The sequence below is a fragment of the Panthera leo genome, chromosome D1 (genome assembly GCF_018350215.1).
Source record: "Panthera leo isolate Ple1 chromosome D1, P.leo_Ple1_pat1.1, whole genome shotgun sequence".
Classification (NCBI taxonomy): Eukaryota; Metazoa; Chordata; class Mammalia; order Carnivora; family Felidae; genus Panthera; species Panthera leo.
This window is the reverse complement of record NC_056688.1, coordinates 107,505,021-107,519,162: the sequence shown is the minus strand read 5'-3', so window position 1 is coordinate 107,519,162 and position 14,142 is coordinate 107,505,021.

Below are 14,142 nucleotides of genomic sequence, written 5' to 3'. Positions count from 1 at the left end.
TCAAGTCTCAGCCCAGCCTATAATCAGAGATGGAACAGTTACGATGAGTTGCTTAATCTCTCTGAGCCTCTTTCCTGATCTATGACATGAAGACTATTTCCCACAAGGCAAAGGAACCTTAAACACATTCCTACACCTCTTCGGAAATTTCACATTACAACGGATTCTCACTATTCGAGGTAACAGGTTCTACAAAGTCACCTTGACCACCGAACCATTGCTTTTAGGGGAAATACAGCGTCAGGGTCCTGCCAGCCTTCGGTCACAACATTTTGTCCACACGTCAAAGCCTAACCTTGTTTTGTGTGCGTGTCTGATCAAAAACCCCTGATTTCACATACGTTGCTGCTTCGTTAACTATCGCTCTCACGGCCAACAGCTCATGCCCGAAGCTTATCTGACACAAATATTCCCTCCGTAAGGCACATCTCGGCCTTCTTGTGCTCAGGAACGCGAGACAGCACCTCGGCACTATCTTTGGGGACCGCTCAACAGTAGAATCGTCGAGAAAAAGCATAAACGTGCAAAAAACCATGGCACCAAATGGACTTTGAGGAGGACCCTGGCTGACAGAGTGTTGTCTCGCTCGGCCTCGCCTGGAAACAGGCACTTTGGGCAACTCGATGGGTTTGCTGCTCTGCGCCTGTCCACAGATGACCGTGAACTTGCCGCGTGTATCAGTTTGGTCACAAATACATTTCAGCAGGCCGGCACGTTTGCAAATACGGAGCCTCGAGCGGCGAGGACCATCCTGGGTTCTCGGAGCCTGCGAGCCCTTTGGAGCTGTTGCATATGGGGTGGGGGCTCCTCCCGGGTTCATGAACCTCGCCAAGGCCACGCCGGACATCGAGAACTTGACCTTCCCTTTCTCTGAAAGGATGTTTCTACATGTGGACGGCCATCAATCCCAGGCCTGCACTCTTCGATCTTCTCGCTAATAAGAAAAGAAATAAAAGAAACCAGAGGTCACCTCCGGGGCCTGCGGCATCCACGTTCAAGAGAAAGACAGGGGACGCTGGTCCCCGATCTCTCCCAGCCCAGGCCAGCGTCTCGTTTCCCACCTGCTCAAGGACAAGTCCCGCTCTCCCTCCCCAGCCGCCCCCGCTCCCCCCGCCCGGGCCAGGCCCCCATTGCCCAGTGCGATCCCCCCCGCTTACCTGTCTCCACCCAGAAGCCCAGTGACGCTTTTAAAATAGTGTTTCTGGGGGCGCCCGAGTGGCTCAGTCGGTTAAGCCTCCGACTCTCGATTTCAGCTCAGGTCAAGATCTTACGGTTCGTGAGTTCAAGCCCCGCGTGGAGTCCTGCACTGATAGTGCGGAACCTGCTTGGGATTCTCTCCCTCTCTCTGCCCCTCCCATGTGGTCTCTCTCAAAACATAAATAAACATATAAATAAATAAATAAGGGCGGCTGAGCGGCTCATTCAGTTAAGCGTCCGACTCTCGGTTTCGTCTGCCCCTCCCCCGCTCGCAGTGTGTGTGTCTCTCTCTCTCTCTCAAAAATAAACATTAAAAAAATAATAATAATTTTTTAAAAAGCCAAGTTTCTCCCGCTCACGCTTAATATACGCTGGCTTTTCCAGGAACGCGGCTACTACACAAAGCAAGTAGAGACCGTGCTCTGCTGGGTGGGGGCTTCTCTGAGAACCCCAGAGACCGGGGTCAACACCGCCGGCGACAGCCTGCTTCTCTGGTGCCCCATCAGACACGTGCCGCAGGCCGGCAGCAGATCTGGGAACAAGCGTCATCAGATTCACAGCCCAGTGAAACACAAGGACTTCACTCCAAACATTTCATCACAAAAGTTCCGTTTAGTTCTTTGATGTCTCATAGCACAGTGAAAACAAATCCATGTTGTGGAAAGTAACATAATGAGGTTATTTACCAGCTTCGGGTGGCCTGGTGTTTCCCCATCGCCAGGTGACGGTCTCCCCCAGCCTCTCAGAAGCTCTGGGGGCTCCCGTTTTCTCCCCAGCCACCCACTCGGTGGGGTCACCAGCTAAGGCGTGGTCCCTGGCCTCCATGGCCCTTTTATTTATTTTTTTTTAATTTTTTAAAATTTTTTTTATATTTGAGAAAAAGAGAGGGAGAGAGAGAGACAGTGTGTGAGCAGGGGAGGGGCAGAGAAGGACAGAGACACTGAATCCGAAGCAGGCTCCAGGCTCCGAGCTGTCAGCCCAGAGCCCGACGCGGGGCTCGAACCCACGAACCGTGAGACCTTGACCTGAGCCGAAGCTGGACGCTCAACCAACTGAGCCACCCAGGTGCCCCTCCATGACCTCTTTAAGTACCAGGAGTGGTGTTCCGGGGCGTGGAGGGGGTGGGGGGTGCAGGTTATATTTGTGGGATGTTCCTTCACTACCCCATCCCTGTAGTGGGTACAAGGTCCGGCTCATTTGCAAGAATGACACGTTTCCTCATTTTCTCCCCTCTGAGAATCTGTAATCGTCACCGCATTTTATCCCCGTGGACACTAGGCGATTTCCCTCCCGAACTACCCTTGTTCTGGTGTCCACTCTACCCCAGATCTCTCTCCTGCCTCCCCCCACGGTGCGCGTGTGGGTGGCTCCCAAGCTCTTCTGGTCTGAAGTTCACGCTTATTCACTGTAAGTAGGGGCGAGCCTGTCTACCCGCATGGCACCACTCAGGGTTGCCCCGAACCCTCGACTTGGAGGGTGGCTGTGTGGAGCAGTTACTCTGTAAACAACCGTAATCGTGGTTTTATCGGCATTCGCGTTTCTGTCTTCTTTCTCGTGAATTAACAACTCTTCGTGCAGGTAGAGTATGTTACCTCTAAATTTCATTTCATAGAGGGTGTCCTAGAACATCTGTTGGCATCTGGGGCCTCCGGGTCTAAGACTGTTGAGGACCTCTGTTATGGAAAGTGCCAGGCCACATCTCTTCCGTTCAGAGACCTTGCAGCGGCTCCCAAGGTAACGACTCCCGCTACCTAATGGCGCTGGTTAGGTTCTCTGTGCTCTTCTTCTCTGCTGGTTAGGTTTGCTTCGTTCTCTCTGCTTATTCTGCTCCTTCAACGTGCCAGGCACACTCCTGCCCCAGGGCCTTTGCACCATCTGTTATTTCCTCCTCCCCCAGATATCCTCGCACTTCATACTGTCACTTCCTCAGATCTTTGCTCAGATACCTGTGCAGCCTTCCCTGACCCCGGGGCCAGCCCTGCACCTGGCCGCCCCTTCAGCGCCCCCTGCTCCTCCTGCCGGCACTACCTTCAGCTGGAGAACTCCTCATGGCCCTGCCTCGCCTTGCTCAGTATCTGTCCTGCCCCACCTCCCAGAGCGTAAGCTCCAAGCGGGCAGGGAGTTCCCTCTGAGCCGTTCACTGCCGATTCCCCAGTGCCCAGAGCCATAAACAAATACCAAATGAATGAATGGGTACCTGCATCAAAGTCATCTTGAGGATTGAATGAAGGGGTCCAGCTTCGTGCTGGACACAAGGTAGCTATGACACCCCAGCCCCACCCATCTCCCCTGGGGTTCCTGTAAAAAGCCCTCCGCGGTTCAGAAGGAGCCGGGGGACTATTTTCTTGGCCCCAAAACAGTGTAGATGGATCCAAGACGAGGAGTTCAGCGCCCCAGACGCCTCCAGGAGGAAGTGGAGGAATGGGGGCGGGGGTGAGCAGCAGGTCAGAAAAGCCCGTGTCCCTCCGCTGAGCCCAGGGGTGGGGCCGCCACCCAGGCCGCTGGCAGCCCGGGCAACAAGCGCCAGGCGACACCACGAGGACCCGGCGCCTCCACGAACGCCGGTGTCGATGCGCCACCTCCCCCGTGGGTGACTGACAAATTAAATAACTACTTTTCCTGAAGACGTCTGTTTGTTTGCCCTCCGCAAATTTATTTCAATCTTCTCAATAAGTGTATGGAAAAGAAGAGTTTTCGTGGGGCGCCTGGGGGGCTCGGTCGGTTAAGCGTCCGACTTCAGCTCAGCTCATGATCTCACAGTCCGTGAGTTCGAGCCCCGGGTCGGGCTCTCTGCTGTCAGCTCAGAGCCTGGAGCCTGCTTCCCATTCTGTGTCTTCCTCGCTCTCTCTGCCCCTCCCCTGCTCAGGCTCTGCCTCTCCAAAAATAAATATTAAAAAAAAAATGTGTTTAAGTATATGACGTACTTAAGGATAAAGATTACCAAAATATGCGTAAGACCCGCACACTAAAAACTGCACAACACTGCAGCGAGCTGAAAACCCACGGAGCGATCACCTGGGCTCATGGATCGCAAGACTTGAGATCGTTAAGACGCCAATTTGAGTCCAATGGAGCTTGGGGTTAATGCAATCCCAATCAAAAGCCCCACAGGCTTTCTGTAAAAATGTATAAGGTGATTCTGAAACTTACACGGAAATACAAAAGCCCTAGGATAGCAAAAACTATTTTGAAAACAAAGAACAAATTGGGAAAATGTCCACTACCGGAAAACAGGACTTACCATAAAGCTACAGTCATCAAGACAGGGTGATATCCGTGTAAAAGTAGACAAGTCTCAGAGGGGCAGAATGGGGAATCCAGAAAACACTTCAATAGGGAAAGGACAATCTATCTGGTAAAGTACTAGAATGATCGCATATCTATATGGAAATGACTTCGGCACACGGCACACGAAACTGAATTTGAAATGAGTCCGAGATGGCCACATAAAAGCTAACACGATAAAGCTTCAAGAGGGAAACAGGAAAAAATCGTCACAGCCTTTGTGCAGCGAAGGCTTCCTAGGGAACCCAGCCCGTGAGCCAATAAAAAATTGACAAATCGAACTTCAAGGAAATGTTCAATTTCTGCTTTTCTGAGGACGTCGTTTGGAAAATAAAAAGGCAAGCCACAGGCTGGGGGGATAAAAAAACTCACAATACGTATATCCGTCAAAAGGCTTGTATCCACAATACGTAAGGAACTCTTACAACCCAATATGAAGGCGACACGAACCCGCTAATGTGGGGCTCGATCCCATGACCCTAGAATGATGACCTGAGCCAGAATCGAGAGTTGGATGCTTTACTGACTGAGCCACCCAGGCGCCCCTACAATTCCTTTTTATAATTTTCTTTAACGTTTATTTATTTTTGAGATAGAGACAGACAGAGCATGAATGGGGGAGGGTCAGAGAGAGAGGGAGACGCAGCATCTGAAACAGACTCCAGGCTCTGAGCTGTCAGCACAGAGCCCGTCGCGGGGCTCGAACTCACGACCCGCGAGATCATGACCTGAGCCAAAGTTGAACGCTTAACCAACTGAGTCACCCAGGCGCCCCTACAATTCCTTTTTATAAATGAGAAATCATGAAAAAGAGTATAACTCTTTCTCTGGAAGTTACGGTGAGTGAATTGTCTACGACACGTTAAAAGGGGGAGCTGGCCTGGTGAACGAACCTTCTGGAAAAGGCCATACTAGAGAGTCAGCAAGTCTGGAGATGGTGGAGGGGCAGGGTGGCTGAGCGGGGCGAGGGGAGGACCAGGTGGGAGGAAGGCCTGTGCCCCTCGCTGGCCGGGCAAGAGGAGCCCCGAGGAAGCTGGGCGTGGAAGCTGGTCACGCCATCAGATCCCGGAGAGATGAACTTGACCAACGGGAGCCACCTCCCCTGCAAGAGCCTGGGAGGTCACCGCCACCCGCCGGGCTGCCTGCCCCTGTGGCGCCCCGGCCTCCTTGCCCAACTGTGGGACAGCTCTGTGCTGCCACCCATGCCCGGGGGTCCTGGGATCAGGCGAGGCTGGGAGCCTGAGGGCAACCACACCCTCCCCTCTGCGAGCCACCTCCTCCTGAGAGCCCTCCCTCCGTGACCGCTTGCTCCGGAAGCCCCAGTTCAGGCTCCACTTCTGGGGGATCGGACCTGAGATGCCAGCAAATCGCACTTAGAAGAGCAGGGGAAAGATCCAAGAGAAAGCAGGCATCTAGGAGAAAGCGGGTCAAGGTTACGGGGCGGCTCCTCTGGACAAGCCCTGACCCCACCACATCCCTCCTTGGCTCTCAGACCTGCCTTGCCCCTTATTCCAGCAAGATAAAGCCTGCCGTCCTCGGCTTGGCCTTCTGGGCTCCTCATCACTCCTCCCTCCACACAGGCCGCCTGATCCCCACGTGCCCGAATGTCACCGTCACCTCCGTTGCTCAAACCCATGGGACCCTCGAGGCTGGTTCAGTCTCCCAGCGTTCCCTGGGCCCTCCCTCGTGACCCTTGACGGCTCACGTTGCCTCCTCCCCTCCGTCACAGCCACACCCAGAGTCAGGCCAGGAGGGCAGGGTGGCCGAGAAGGGGTTTCACGACTTACGAATCCCAGAGTCACAAAAGGTCAGGGCGGGGAGGTATTTCTAAAAGGGGTTCTTTGGACAGAGCCGGAAGTCCTACCTCCCCCCAAGGGCAATGAGGGAGACTAAGGGGGGGTCCGCCTCCCACCTCCAGCCAGTCTGGGCCTCCCACGGAGCTTGAGGGGGGACCCCGCTGTTGGGGGCACAGTGAGGGCGAGACTGTGGTGTTCCGCCGGCCCACTGACAAGTGGGGACAAGCCTGCCTCCCAGAGTTGGGCCAGACAGAGGGGGACGAGGGCCACGTCGGGGGGTGGGGGGGCATGCTGGAGTCCCACGGGTCACCCAGAACAGCACACAGGCCTCGCAGAGGTGGGCTGCTTAAGTCCTAGGGCCTGAGAAGAGAGCGAGCTGGACACGAGAGGACACGCCCCCCCCCCCCCCCCCCCCGGAGCAAGGGGATCCCTGCCCCAGAGAGTCTCCCAGCCGCCCGTGTCAGCCCAGCAGACAAAGTGGCAGTTAAATCCCAGCAGGCCTCACGGCACACACAGAACCCTTAGGACAGGACAGCCAGGCCGGACCTTCCCTGCCCCGCGGCTGCTCCCTGGTCCCCCTCCCTGCACCCCCGGCCCCAGCTGCAGAGGGAAAGGTTGAGGACACTTTATTTCCACGCTGCTGCCTGGGGTCAGCCTGCAGTCGTGACATCCCTCGGCTGGGGGAAAAAAAAAAAAAGGACCAGTACACGGGGCCGGAAACCTTGAATTTCTGAATCGAGACCTTGCTTTAGGCTTATAGCGACCGCAGGAGATTCCTCCCCTGAGAGTGAATGGAAAAGTCATGGCCCCACCCAAATTTTCATGTCCCACTGCACTGGGCCGAACAGTGTCCCCCCGGTGCCCCCAGAATCCAAGTGGACCCAGAACCTCAGAATGTGACTTTATTTGGAAATAGGGTCTATGCAGCTGAAATCAAGTTCAGACGAGTTAAAAAAAAAAAAAAAAAAAAAGCCTGGGCCCTACATGCACTGACTGGTGCCCTGATAAGGGGGTGGGGAGGGGACATCGGGCACAGAGGGAAAGCAGGTGAAGACACAGGGAACAGAGAAGAAGACGGCATGGTGACAGAAGCAGGGGTGGGAGAGATGCGTCTACAAGCCAACTAACGCCAAGATCGCCTGCAGCGGTTGGAAACTGGAAGGAGCTGGGGAGACGCCTCCCCGGGAGCCCTTGGAGGGAGTGAGGCCCTGCCAGGACCTCAGTCTCAGACTTCCAGGCTCTGGCCCCGTGAGAGCATAAATTGCTGTCATTTGGGGCCCCGGGTTTGTGGTACTACTCTAGCAGCCCCAGGACATTAGCACACCCTCCAACTACAGTTAATGAGGCAGTAAGGGACAAAAAGAAAGATGTCTCTCCTGCCCGTCCCCCTGGCTTGTTCCTCGGCCCAGCCACCTGCAGACTCTCGTGTCATCTCGGCACCTCTGAGGGCCTTGCTGGGCCCACTCAGCAGAGGAGAGCCCCGGGTCCGGCGCCTCCCTGCCCATGGTCTTGTAGCCTCTGCCCACACAGAGTTACCTAACCAGGCGTGCCAAGGGCAAAGCCAGGATCTGCAGTGTCGGGTCTTCTGTACAACCCCGTCCCTCCCGGGCTGTCCTCCCCTGGCCCGTGTCATCAAGGACTCAGAGACAATATCCCCAGCCCCTGTCCCCCTCCTAGAGGCTGGCCCCAAATGTCCCGTGACATCTCCACATTCTGACTCAGTGCCCTGATCGGTATAGCTCTAAGGTGCCGAGGCTTAAACAAGAGCCCTTGAATCTAATTCAAATCCCGCCAGCCACAATGCTGGTGCCACTCCCGGGAAGTGTCTTCCTCGGCGTCCCTAAAACCACACTCCCCTTCTCAATTCAGTGGTGAGTATGTCTCTGGCTTCTCTGTCCCCTGTTCATGTGTGCTGGGCTCCCGTGTGCTTTAAACCCCGGACCTAGTTTGCTTGAGGTAATCAGCCCACTGGGAGACTCTTGGAAATGCCCATTTGGGCCGATTTCCCCAAGCGACATTTCACGCGGCTCTCCAACGCCAGCTGTCGCCAGATAATGTCAGTAGTAGGGAAGCCTCACCGGCAGCCCGGCTCATTAGGGGTCCAGGCGGCGGCCTCTTGGCCGGATTGTGTACCAGTCCCCTCCAAGTCGGAAGTGTGCGTGTCCAGACAAATTAGTGCCCCCAGATGATGAAAATGAGTCTGAATATCACAGCTAAGCCAGAAGGTCATCCTTTGTTTCCATTTCAAAATGTGCTAACTCTATTCCCTTTACAGATATCAGTGACTCAGATTCTGTGTCTTTTGCTTTCTCGTTTATTTTATTTTTCTTATTAATCTACAAAGAGCTCTCCAAGAGAGCAGCGCTGTGTTTGTTTCATAGACAAGGTCCCTGCGGCTACTGGCTGGGACATTTCCCAAAACCCCTGGGCTCCCATCTTTAATTCAACGCTTCCCCCCCACCCCGCCCTCCGGCCCCCATGTCGTTGCCTCCTCTTGAAGCTGATAAATGAAAATTTGTAGTGAAAGAAACTCAAGACTCAAGGGTCCGTTTAATGAGATCACTTTGGGAAGCTGGTCAGCGTCTGTGAATCAGGAGATTCCTCACCTCGAAGGATCCAAGGAGAATTCCTCCACCTCTGGGAGAGTCTCCCCAGGTGACGTCTGTCCCTTCTCCCAAACCGAATCAACAGAAGCACAGCCTGTGTGTGTGTGACTCACCCGCTCTCAGAGGGTTCCCTGTGTGGACGTTCTGTTCCCCACCCCCTGCCGGAGTCCTGGCTCTTGGAGAGACTGGAGAAGACCGGAGACCCCCTGTTCCACTGTTCACTCACTGTCATGGGTTGAATTGTGACCCTCAAAGTCACATTTTTTTTAATGTTCCCTGATTTTTGAGAGAGAGAGAGAGACAGAGCGCGAGCAGGGGAGGGGCAGAGAGAGCTGAAGACACAGAATCCAAAGCAGGCTCCAGGTTCTGAGCTGCCATCCCGGACTTGGGGCTCAAACTCACAAACTGGAGATCACGACCTGAGCCACCCAGGCGCCACCCCCCCCCGCCCCCGCCAAAGTCACATGTTGAAGCCCTCACCCCCATACCTCAGAATATGACTATATTTGGACAGCTTTGAAGAGGAAATGAAGTTAAAATGAGACCGTCAGAGGGGCCCCAATCCAATCTGAGCGGTGGCCTTCTAAGAAGAGAAGAGTTGGACAACCAGAGAGACACCGGCGATGATGCATGAGCTCAGAGGAAAGATCGTGAGGGGTCACAGTGAGAAGGCAGCCATCGGCAAGCCAAGAAGAGAGGCCTCGGAAGAAATCCAACCTTCCAACGCCTTGATCTTGCACTTCTAGCCTCCAGAGCTGTGAGGAAATAAATGTCTGTGGTTTAAGCTGCCCAGTTGATGGTATTTGGTTATGAAGGTCCCCGCACACTAATACACTCATCGTCGTTTAAGCATCACGGCCTCAGGCTTCCGATCTGCCACTGGGATGCTGCCCGCCCTCTTGACCTCACAGGGTCAATGTTGAGGATCCACAGGGGTCGTGGACAAAAAATCCTTTTGTAAGACACAGAGCACCAAACACCCAGGAGACCGGAGGGCATCATGTCCAAGGCTGGGGCTGGGGAACAGCTGGGGTCGGACTCTCACCGAACATCTCCCTCTGGCTTGAAATGAGCCTCTAGAGCCAGTGCTGGTGTTTCAGGAACTAATTTTTACAAAAACCCTAAAAACGTCCTCTGTCTCGGGCTCAACAATGCCACCTCTAGGAGACAAGCAGACAAATGAACGAGACTCACGGAAGAAGATGTTCATCCCAGAGTTGTTTGTGGTGGCCCAAAAAATAATTAAAGAAAAATCTAACAGGGAATTGGTCAAGGAACAATGAAATCATAAATTAATATGCATCTATGAAAAACCATGCAGAAGAAAAGAAATTTCTCAGCATGGAAAGATGTTCATAATATCGATCGGAATATGTACATAAAGAGGAATAGGGGATACATCAAAATAGTAACACTGGACAGGTGCTTATGGGCTGGGGGTGCGCTTTTCTTGGGCATTTCTATGTTCTTCCATTTTTCTGCATTGGACAAGCATTACTTTGTGGGGTCTTTTAAAAGAAAGTAATAACCACTATTTTAAAAGATATAAGTAAATGGCACCCGGAGTGCAGAAAGTTAAAGTCTTACGGTTAAAGGAATGACTTTTATATGTAATAACACAGAGGAGGCACGGATCAATCCTAAAGATGGAGAATTTGCCCCCCTTCTGTGCACACTTGTTCCCTGCGAAGAAAGCTTTCTGCTGATATTGGTATCAGTCAATTATGTGGGCACCTACTATGTGCTCGGGCACCATACTGACAAAGTGAATTGTGGGTGCTGCTGAGGACAAACCCTAGTTGTGATCTCATCCAGGGATGGGATGGGACACGGCCCGCCCCCCGCTGGGGGTGTTTGGAAACATGTGGTGGCATCTTGCCCAGCCGCTGAGAAAGGACAACCCCGAGCCTGGTGCATGGGCTGCTAGGGCGGTGTGGCCCCACTCAGGCTCTGAGGGGAGCGGAGAAGGGAAATTCTTCCCCTGGGCAGAAGGATATCCTATTGGCCACTGCGCTCTGCTCTGACTCTCGGGCGGGAAGCTCACGATTTGGCTGGATGTGTGAGATTTTGGACTGAATGTCTGTGTCTCCCCCAGATTCGTATGTTGAAACCCTAATCCCAATGTGATGGGATTTGGAGGTGGGGCCTTTGGGAGGTAATTAGGCCATGAGGGAGAACCTTCATGTGACCTTCTAAGAAAATGCCAGATTGGGGCGCCTGGGTGGCTCAGTCGGTTGAGCGTCCGACTTCAGCTCAGGCCATGATCTCGCGGTCCGCGGGTTCGAGCCCCACGGTGGGCTCTGTGCTGACAGCTCAGAGCCTGGAGCCTGCTGCAGATTCTGGGTCTCCCTCTCTCTCTGCCCCTCCCCCACTCATGCTCTGTCTCTCTCATTCTCAAAAATGAATAAATATTAAAAATATATTTTTTAATAAAGAAGAAGAAGAAGACGACATACAACGGGAGGTCAGCAGTCTTCCACCAGGAGAGGTCTCTCACCAGAACCCGACCACGCTGGCACCCTGCCCGCAAATGTTCAGCCTCCAGAACAGAAATAGACTTCCAGTATTTAAAAACCACCCAGCCTATGGCATTTTGTTATAGCAGCCCGAACTCAGACATCCACCCACCGACACCAGTGGGTGTCCTACGATTCCATTCAATCCTGGACACTATCTACCTGAAGTTAGCGTCCGATTCCAAAGTTAAAGGGCTCGGTCCCACAAGGCTGCCGCCCCCTCAGACCCCAGTCACGAGTCTGAGCCTCCCATACTTCTGAACCGATCGGCTATAAATGGAAGGTTCCCACAGCTCCTTCTGCCGGTTTGAGATTTGCTAGAACAGCTCACAGAGGTCAGGAAGACACTTTACTTACCATCACCAGTTTATGGCAAAAAATAAAGCTCAGGGAGAGCCAACTGGAAGAGACGCACAGGGCAAGGTAGGGGGCGGGGGTGGGGGGTGCAGAGCTTGCAGGCCATCTCCAGGTGAGCCACCCTCCCAGCACCTCCGTGTAGGCACCAACCCAGAGGCTTCCAAAACCCCATCTTTTAGGGGGTTTCATGGAGGTGCCGTCCTATAGGTGTGATCAATTATTAACTCAATCTCCCACTCACCTCCCCTTCCCACAGGTGGCAGGGGTGGGGGGCAGGGATGGAAGTTAAGTTCCAACCTTCTTTTTTTTTTTTTTTCTTTAATTATCTTGGGCAGGGGGAAGTTTCAGACAGCAAGAATCCCAAGCAGGTTCCACACTGCCAGTGCAGAACCGGACACAGGGCTCGAACTCACAAACTATGAGATCATGACCTGAGCCAAGACCAAGAGTCGGACACCTAACCCACTGAGCCACCCGGCACCCCAAAATTTCCAACCTTCTAATCAAAATTTGGTCATTTTGGTGACCTGCCCCCATTCTGAAGCCATCTAGGGGCCCAGCAAGAGTTGGAACAAAAGATGTTCCTATCATTCTGGAAATCCCAAGGGATTTAGCAGCTCTTTGTCAGGAATGGAACCAGAGATAGAGATTGAACATATATATTTTTTTGATGCCACAGTCAGGGGATAAGAAAGAACAAGAGTGGAACTCTGGTCTCAAGGACGTCCAGGAAAGAGGCACATGGATGCTGTGACCCTTGTAAATGTTCACCACAGGCAGTCACTGCAGTCCAGGCTCTTGGGAATCGGGTAGTAAGTGCACCAAACTGAGGACCTAAATTTGCAGCCAAGTAAATTGTATCTCACATGGGTAAATTTGTTTTAAAATTTTTTTCATGTTTATTCATGTTTGAGAGGCAGAACACAGTGTGAGCAGGGGAGGGGCAGAGAGAGAAAGAGACAGAATCCGAAGCAGGCTCCAGGCTCTGAGCCGTCAGCACAGAGCCCGACGCGGGGCTCGAACCCACGGACCATGAGATCATGACCTGAGCCGAAGTCAGACGCTCAACCAACTGAGCCAAAAGCAAGGAATCTGGGTAAATATGGTTACCAATTCTCCCAAGCAACACCAAAGAAGCCAGCTGGTTTAATTTACAATAAAATCTCAATTCACTGGTAACAGGATGTTTTCTCCCTGAAAATGTTGGTATAATTAGCTATCCATTTAGAAGGAAACAAAGTTGCATGCCTACCTCACACCATAGACACACAAAAATCCTAATCAATTCAGTATTTACACACGTATGTTCACATTTATAACAGTGACGTAAAACATAGGAGGGTGTATTTATAAGGTTGGGGTGAGTAGGGCCTCTCTAGGCCTAATACACAAATTCAGAACCCAAAAAGGCAAAGGCTCGGGTATTTGATGATGTCAAAATTTTAATTTCAGGACTGCAAAAAACACAATCACAGTTAAATGACAGATGGGAGAAAATATTTGTAGCATATTTATTCATTCATCCTTCAACAAATACTTAGTGAGTACCTACTATGTCCCCAGCACAATGCTAGATGCTTATATAATTGTATATTATATGTAATTATATTATATTATTATAATTTTTAAATTTTTTTTAACGTTTTATTTATTTTTGAGATAGAGAGAGACAGAGCATGAACGGGGGAGGGGCAGAGAGAGAGGGAGACACAGAATCGGAAGCAGGCTCCAGGTTCTGAGCCGTCAGCCCAGAGCCCGACGCGGGGCTCGAACTCACGGACCGTGAGATCGTGACCTGAGCCGAAGTCGGACGCTTAACCGACTGAGCCACCCAGGCGCCCCTATTATTATAATTTTTAAAATATACACAAATCTTCACGTTTATTTAAATTGTTAATATATACGTGACTAAACAAAGAGTTTATATCCAAAATACGTGAAGTGATACACCTAAAAGAAAACACTGAAAACAAACTACAAATATACACAACAAAATAAAAATGAAACAACAAAAATTGAAAGTAAAAGATATATTTAATGTACGTTAGGATTAGTTTTGACTGCATACAAAAAGTCAAAACAGCGGCGGTTTCACCACACTAAAAGGACATTTCTCGCTCACATAAACAGGCGCAGAGGAAGGCCAGCCAGAAATGGCACCATGGTTCCATTATCAACAGGGACCCAGTGTTTTTCTTTCTGTCTGTTCCACTAGTACTTGGTGCCATCCTCGAGGCAACCTCACATTCCAAGATGGCTGCCAGAGTTCCAGCCATCCAATCAGCATTCCAGGCAACAGAAAGGGGAAAGAGGGACAGAACTAAAGGGTGTCCTCCCTGCTGGACTGACTCCCTTCAAGCGGCCCTTCTGTCCTGCCGGCATCTC